We start from the raw sequence: 7,386 nt of genomic DNA on the forward strand, positions 1-7,386 counted from the left end.
CCCCGCGGTTGCAGTCCTGATCCTGCAGAGCCATCCGGAGCTTGGGGGGCCTGCGCGCCGACCGATCCCCCACCTGGCCTCCACCTGGTCGTGGAGCTTAGGAGAAGCGCGCCCCCCCCAGGCTCCCGACATTAAGTAAACGTGCTGGGGTGCACCGTTGTGTATTCATAATGTATTACTGTTTAACTCGTTTAGTTGTTTTACAGAATTTGCCTAATAACTTGGTTTTGTTTGGGAAAGGGTTACGGTTTTAGAAAGACTAAACACCTTCTAACCTAGTTTTGCTACCTGGAATTCTAAAAGATGAGATCCATGTTTATCAAAATGATTGAATTGAACTGAGATAACGATTCACAAAGTAATTGTTTCTTCTCAAAAAAAAAATTAATAAAGATCTTAACTGTTAGAGCATTTGAAACAATGCCTTTCATTCCATTTTCAGAAAGTGTATCTGTAATACAGATTCAATATGTATTTAAATTGTGTTGTTTCATGCTAGTTCAAAAATTATCAAATAAATAAAACTCACACTTCTGCTTGTAAGAATACCATTTTAAGTGGTGACATGATACTGGGTTTAGAGTGCAGCTCTCCTTGGGCACCCTAAAGTGTTCCTTTTATTCCAAAAGTCTGTGTGACCATGGAATATAGTTGATTTTTTTGTCTCTATCATAGTAAATGCAGCTACCTTCTCTGCGAAGAGGATTTTCTTTTTTTGTTTTTAACGTCTTTGTCCAAAAGCCTTTCCTTTGGGAATTGCTTCTTCCCATCAAGTGCGACTGGACAGACTTCCCAGGGTGTCGTCGGCGTGTGACCCCGCGGGTCCTCACAGTGCATCTCCTCTGGGAGTTGGGAAGGACCCTTGTCCTAACCAGTGTGGGTATCAGAGACCCCCTGGGTGTGCAGCACCTAAGGTCAAACTGAAACAAAGCCCAACCAGAAAAAACACAACGAGCAACAGACTGAAAACTTCCTGGTGGCATCAGAGACCCTACAGGCAGCCACTGAGAGTTGTCAAATAATTTAAAAATTTTTATAAAATCATAAAGAAATTGATATAGGGAAATGAAATTCCCGACCTGAAAGGTATCTGGGGTGAGTTCCTGTTCTCCAAAACCAAAGAATGAACTTTAGGAATAAACAGAAGTTAAGAGCAGAATATTTATTGGGGAAAAGAAAGCTTCTGTCTGAGAGAGGGACAGAACAGGGATATGAGCTGTCTCTTCCAGGATTTTTATAGAGCAATACCATGCATGCGGTAAGGCAGGGCTAAGGTGGAGAACATGGGAACTCGCTTAGGTGGGCTTGAGGTGAGACAAAACTATGGTCAACCAATAAGGAGACAAACACCACTGCTCAGGTAAAATGGATGAAATCCAGGACCAATTGGGGAAGCCAGTCATGTATCAAGAGGGCATGAATATAGAACAGGAGTTTATCTGGTAGTCAGCAGTTGGATTAGTGACTCTTTGTGGCTTCCTCAAGTTAAAGAGCAATCCCGGATGCTTATCTTTAGGGAGGTGAGCACTTGTTCCATCTTTGGTCTTTTGTCTGGCCCACAGTGGAAGCATCCGTCTCTCTCACAGTTGCAAGGTGTCCTGTCTTCCATGCTGTCTCCTCGAGGGCCTGGCCCTGTCTGACTACTAATATTCCTACCTACCTCAGCTGCCCGCAACAGTCACTCAAGATCCACGCTTTAAAAACTAGTAACATAACTAGTGAGCTCCAGGTTTTTGGTGATCTAAAGCACTTCTTGTATATGCCAAGAAGGTCACTGAATGAGAAGCCCTAACTTTTAATAAGATTAAAGTTCTCACTGACGTGATTATTGCCCAAGGTAGATTTAATGTCCAAACGTCCCCTCACCCAAACCAAAAATCAATAAAAGATGAGGTTAGAAAACAATAAAAAACAATAAAACATCTAAACCAACACATAACAGTAATGTTTTGTCTTACCAGTTACCCTAAAAAAAGTACTTTTGTAGCCCCCACTGTTTACTGACACAGGACATTTCTTTTCCAGAAAAAAAGTCAAAACCTTCAACAGATTTTTGAGGACTGTTGAAATTACTTTTCTGTACAGAAATTTTCTTGTGCTGAGTATTGTTCAAAAGTGGACCATTGGCCTAGGCTTAAAATTCTTTTGACAGATATTTTTGTCTGGAAAAGTAGGTAACCAGATATAACTGGGACCCAAATATCTACACACTAATCGCTGTGCTATGTTACCACTAGGAACAGTCACTCCCACAGGGGAAAGGGACAGCTCCTGAGAAGGCCAAGCGATCAGAGCCTTCCAAGCAGCACCCCAGCCCACTGCTGGGCACACAGCCTCTCTGGCCTTGGCAACAGCCCAGGGATTATTTGTGTTGCTTGTTTGACAGTTTAGTGCATGATCAGGCTGATGCTCAGAAACTCACACAGCTGGATTACACTCATGAACAGTGACCCGTAGCGCCTAACAATGATGCTCACCATTTCTTAAATAGTCTGTGCTGGGCCACTTACGTGCTGTGCTGACAGTGGTCAACACTGCTGAATATAAGCAGAATGTTGGTTTTATGAACAAGAAGTTTGGGCCCAAAAAGGCTAGTGATGACACAAACAAGGTCACAGAGGTGGCAATCAGAGGATTTAAAGGCTGGTCCCTAGGACCTCAATGCACACCTTGCATTCAAGACCAAACTTGCCTGGGAACCAGGTAAATCAACCATTTAATAAGACAACTCCTAGCCATGAGGGGCTATTTAAATTCAAATAAATTAAATGTTAGGGCATTTAAATTCATTAAATTTAACTTCATGGAATTAAACATTTTACTTTTAAATGTAAATTAATTAAAATTTTGTCAGTCTCATGCCATTTTTCACACCCACAGTGGTAACACCTTGCTTGATGGCTGAGACTAAAAAGAAAATTCTACCATTGTGCAAGGTTCTGTTAGAGAAGGACGCCTCTTGTGCTGGTCCATGTCCCACTTGTCTGTATCACCAGTGCAGGCAGTGTACCCCAGAAGGAAATTTCCCAGTTAGTTCTCTCAGACCATTTATGGTAATGTGGTGAAATCCTTCCCGGCGCATAGCGCATTTCCCTGTTGCCCTGACCAGAAGGCTACCCCTCTCTGAGCACGTGAGATAGGAGCAGGGCAGAGCCCAGGCCCCTGTCGAGTAAGGAGCACCTTCTGCGGTCGCTTCCGCCCCGCCCCTCCAGTCTGTCTCCTCTGCCTTCTCCCCATCTTGTTTATCTCTTTGCCCCCAGACTCCTGCTATGTGACTGTGCACTTTTCCTCTAGACTGCATTTCTGATTCCCCATCTCCGAATCCATCAGTTCCCTGGCGTCCACAAAAGACTTCCAGGCCTTCCATAGTCACCAGAATGCAGAGGCCCAGGTCCCTTACATGTAAAGTGTCATAATATTTGCATAGAACCGACCACATCCTGCCATCTACTTTAAATCATTTTAAAATTGCTAATACCTGATGCAATATCAATGCTATATAAATAGTTGTTATATCATTCAGGGAATGGTGAAGCAAGGAAAAACATGCACATGTTCACTGCTGATGCAGTCTTTTCTCTGAATATTTTTGATTTGTCCTTGATTGAATCCCGAGGTAGTCCCACTGACCTGGAGGGCTGACAGTACCACTGGCTCACCAGTGACTCAGGAATTATCTCCAATCTTCACTTCTATGCTTTGATCTTCAGAGCACTTCTTGTTTTGGGTTTCTTCCCTAGCTCTCTACTAGATTAATGCTACCTAAAGTGCTCTCTGTGGATCTCCGGTGGTTCGGAACATGTTTAGAAGTGAAGACTGGTGTTTAGAAATTTTTATAGCAATTTGACAATCCTGAGGCATTGTATGATATCATACAAGAGTAATGGACATCGCTGGATTATACATTAAAAACCAAACCCTAAGTTACTAGAAAGCACAAACACTGTGCCCACACCACCTGGTAGCTCCTGAGCCCCAAGTACAATAACTAAAACAAGTATCCTGCCCAAGCGCACCTCTCAGGGTCTAGTCAGAAATAAGAGGTTAACACAGAGAGCTGGAGTGCAAGTGCGAGAGAAGCGAAACAACTAACAATGACAAATGAGTCAACACGGGTTTGGGCAAGATCGGGAGACTCACGTGGGAGCTGTCCAGGAAGTGCTGGCCAGGCTCTCTGGAGCTGGTGCTGACCCATAGCAAGGAAGACAAGGACTGCTGCCTGAAGCCAAGCCCAGGGGACACGCAGGTTCTGCTTGCATAGCTGGACTGAGCTGCGCTGAGTGGGTTTTCCTACTTGGGTTTTGATGTTAAGCAGAATGAAGAACATTTGAGGAACTCTAGGTGGCCAGCACGGGATATACACACCATCCCGGCTCCTCAGTTCTGACACATGTGCACCACAGCACCCCACACCCTTACACGCTGTTTCTGTGTACAAAATACTGTATTTGCACGTAACATGCACACCTTTCCCCATAGACCCTAAGTCATTTCTGACGACTTTGTAGTGTCTAATAGAGTGCAAATGCTATGAAAGTACCTGCTCTGCTGCATTGTTCCGGGAGTTGTGGTAAGAAAAGGTCTACACAGACACAACCTTCCTTTTAGATACCTTTGCTCTATGGTGAGTTGAGTCCCTGGGTTTGGCGTGTGCAGCTGTTCAGTTCCTTTCCAGATATAAAGCTAATCTATGCTTAAAAACCAAGATACTCTATCCACTTCTATGAAATAAATATATGAAATAAGTAATTAATTTTTGGTTCAATATTTCTACCAACTTATAGACTTTAAAATACCTTGGGGGCTGGGGAGATAGTTTGGTGGTCTAAGTGCGTGTCTGGCAAGCACAAGTGCCACATGCCGAGTCAGCCTGGAACCCTGGGAGCACTGTGCCACCACCCAACCTGGGCCTGATGGTGCACACCTGCAACCCCAGCTCTGGGGAGGCTGAGACAGGAGGATTGCTATGAGTCCAATCTGTGTAGCAAGACCTTGTACCAAATAAATAAAGTATCTTGAAAGTATTATGTCATAATTTGTGTTACAGATGTATTCTAGGTTCTAATAGGCAATAAGAAAAATGGTACCAAATATGTAGAATGTTCTTAAACTACCCATGGTGAGGAGAACTTGGAATACCAGCTTACTTAGTAAAAACAGAAGCCATTTGATTGATATGGACTCACTAATTCTTGTTCTCCCTGGACTTGAAAATCAGTGTTGACATAAATTACTGAAATCTGTAATTGCATTCAAAGCGCTTTCTAATCAAATATTAATCCAGTTGTTCATTAGTAGTCACAAAAGTAAGCTAATTTAAACTTTTCTCCATTTTTCTACCTCTGCATAGTAGAAATGCTAATAAGTAAAAATAGATAACAAGCCAGAGAAAACAGGGAGAAGGACAAAAGGGAATCGTGGGTCCCTGGGCCGTAGATGGCTCCAGTATGTAATAACCAGTTCTCTCTATTTAAACAAAATTTAAAGTAGGCGCACAGACTTGCATAATTTACTGTTCAACATGTGTTTTTTCTGAACTCTTTTTAAGTGTATGTTGTGATTTCTAAATGTCTTATGAGGATATATTCAGAATTTCATGTGGGCAATTCTATTTTTCTGTAATCTGGTATTAATCTAAAAGATGAGCAGTGGCATTTCTGACAGTTGTAGAAGTCACCTGCAAATTCGAGGGAGATTTTTTAAACAAAATGTCAGAGTGTTTTTGGTGCAGATCTGAATTCTAGTTCCTTCACCCACTCATCCCTCCCTCCCTCATTCTGTCACTGAAGCTTTTTCGCTCTCAGTGTTTCCACTCACGCATCCGCTATTCACATCTTAGCTGCACCTAGTACCAAAGCTTTCCCGGTTAAACATGTGACCACACAGCCAGTGAGACGTGGGCCGTGTTACCTCTTCTGCGATTCTGCTTCCGCGCCCAAATTGGTAAAACTCAGTCTTGTGAGCAGCAGTTCCATGATACTAATTCGGTTTACTTACTCATGAACTACACATATCCCCAGCCCTCTGTTAGTCTTGCTGCCAACACTGCAAAGCAGACAAGTTTTTAAAACATGCTGGGCTGGTGAGATGGCTCAGTGGTCTAAAACACCTACTTAGAACAAGCTTAGCAAAGCATCAAGGACCGCGGTTCAATTCCCCAGCATCACATGCCAGCCATCCCCGCCCCCTGGTGGGCTGAGCTGGCCACACACACTCTCTGTCTCTGTCTCTCTCTGTCTCTCTCTGTCTCTCTCTGTCTCTCTCTCTCTCTCTCTCTCTCTCTCTCTCTCTCAAATAAATAAAAATTTTAAAAAAAAAAAAAAACCATGCTGACATAAGAGGGAAACGGTGCGGAAATGGTAGAGGGGAGGATGGGAGGGAGCGAGGGAGGGTCTCTGCCCCAGGTCAGCATTCCACACATCCAAATGCTTCGTCTAGATGCTGGAGCATACACAGGGCTTAAATCATGCTATCTGGAAATCTTTCAGGAAAAGATCAGCACATGTTGAAGTACCGTCATCGACACAACCAGCCTGGCCACGAGGACAGCGCGTAACACGGAGCGGCCAAGGTGCGCACCTCCCTGCACCTCCACATCCTGCAGAGTTGCTGGCTGGGGGCTTCCGCTAAGTAGATATTCTAAATAGTAGAACAATTTTTGCGTAATCATAAAGCACACGAATCTCACGAATTTTGAATTGACTGCATACCCAAACTCCAAGGGAGCATCTTCCTCATGCCGCTCTTAGCTCTTCCCCAGTTACGCTGGACTTCATGGCTTATCAGACCTCAAACTGCACACCACGAAGTCACCCCGCGCAGTCATACACTCTACTAACAAACGAGGCCGTGGTGACTCCTTGTGAGTCTCTCAGAATGCAGGCTGCGCGAGGGCCGGGATGGAACTAGGCCCTCTTGTGAAGTCTCCTTCAGCAAGCAGTTCAGCAAACTCGAGGAGCTGATAAATTTTCTGCGGTACCACTGACATAATACCTGCTCTGACGGTGCTACATTTGCTGCGTCCCCTCACGTCACGGCCTCCCTAGCCTGCATGCCGTGTCTCGTGCTCAGCAGGTCCTGAGCACAGGGTACGCTGTCATCCTGGAGAAGCCCCTGCTCTGAGTGCAGCCCCGACAGCAGCCCGACAGCGTCTGTCCCATCTGAGTCAGAGGGAAACGGACTGAGGTGTCACAGGAAGTTTAGGGACGCGAAGGAAGGTGCCAACATGTAAGGGTGTGAATAGCAAGATGCTCCTGTGGATCTCAATAAGTAAGGCGTTTGTTTCTCTCAGGGAAAGCGTTACACTTGAAAGACTAGCGATGTGGTGATGTGCCCTGAGCCTAACACACTGTGAACCGCTCAGGCAGGGCCCTGGGGTGAGGACAG

This window comes from Octodon degus, unplaced genomic scaffold (genome assembly GCF_000260255.1).
Source record: "Octodon degus isolate 3935 unplaced genomic scaffold, OctDeg1.0 scaffold00054, whole genome shotgun sequence".
Lineage (NCBI taxonomy): Eukaryota > Metazoa > Chordata > Mammalia > Rodentia > Octodontidae > Octodon > Octodon degus.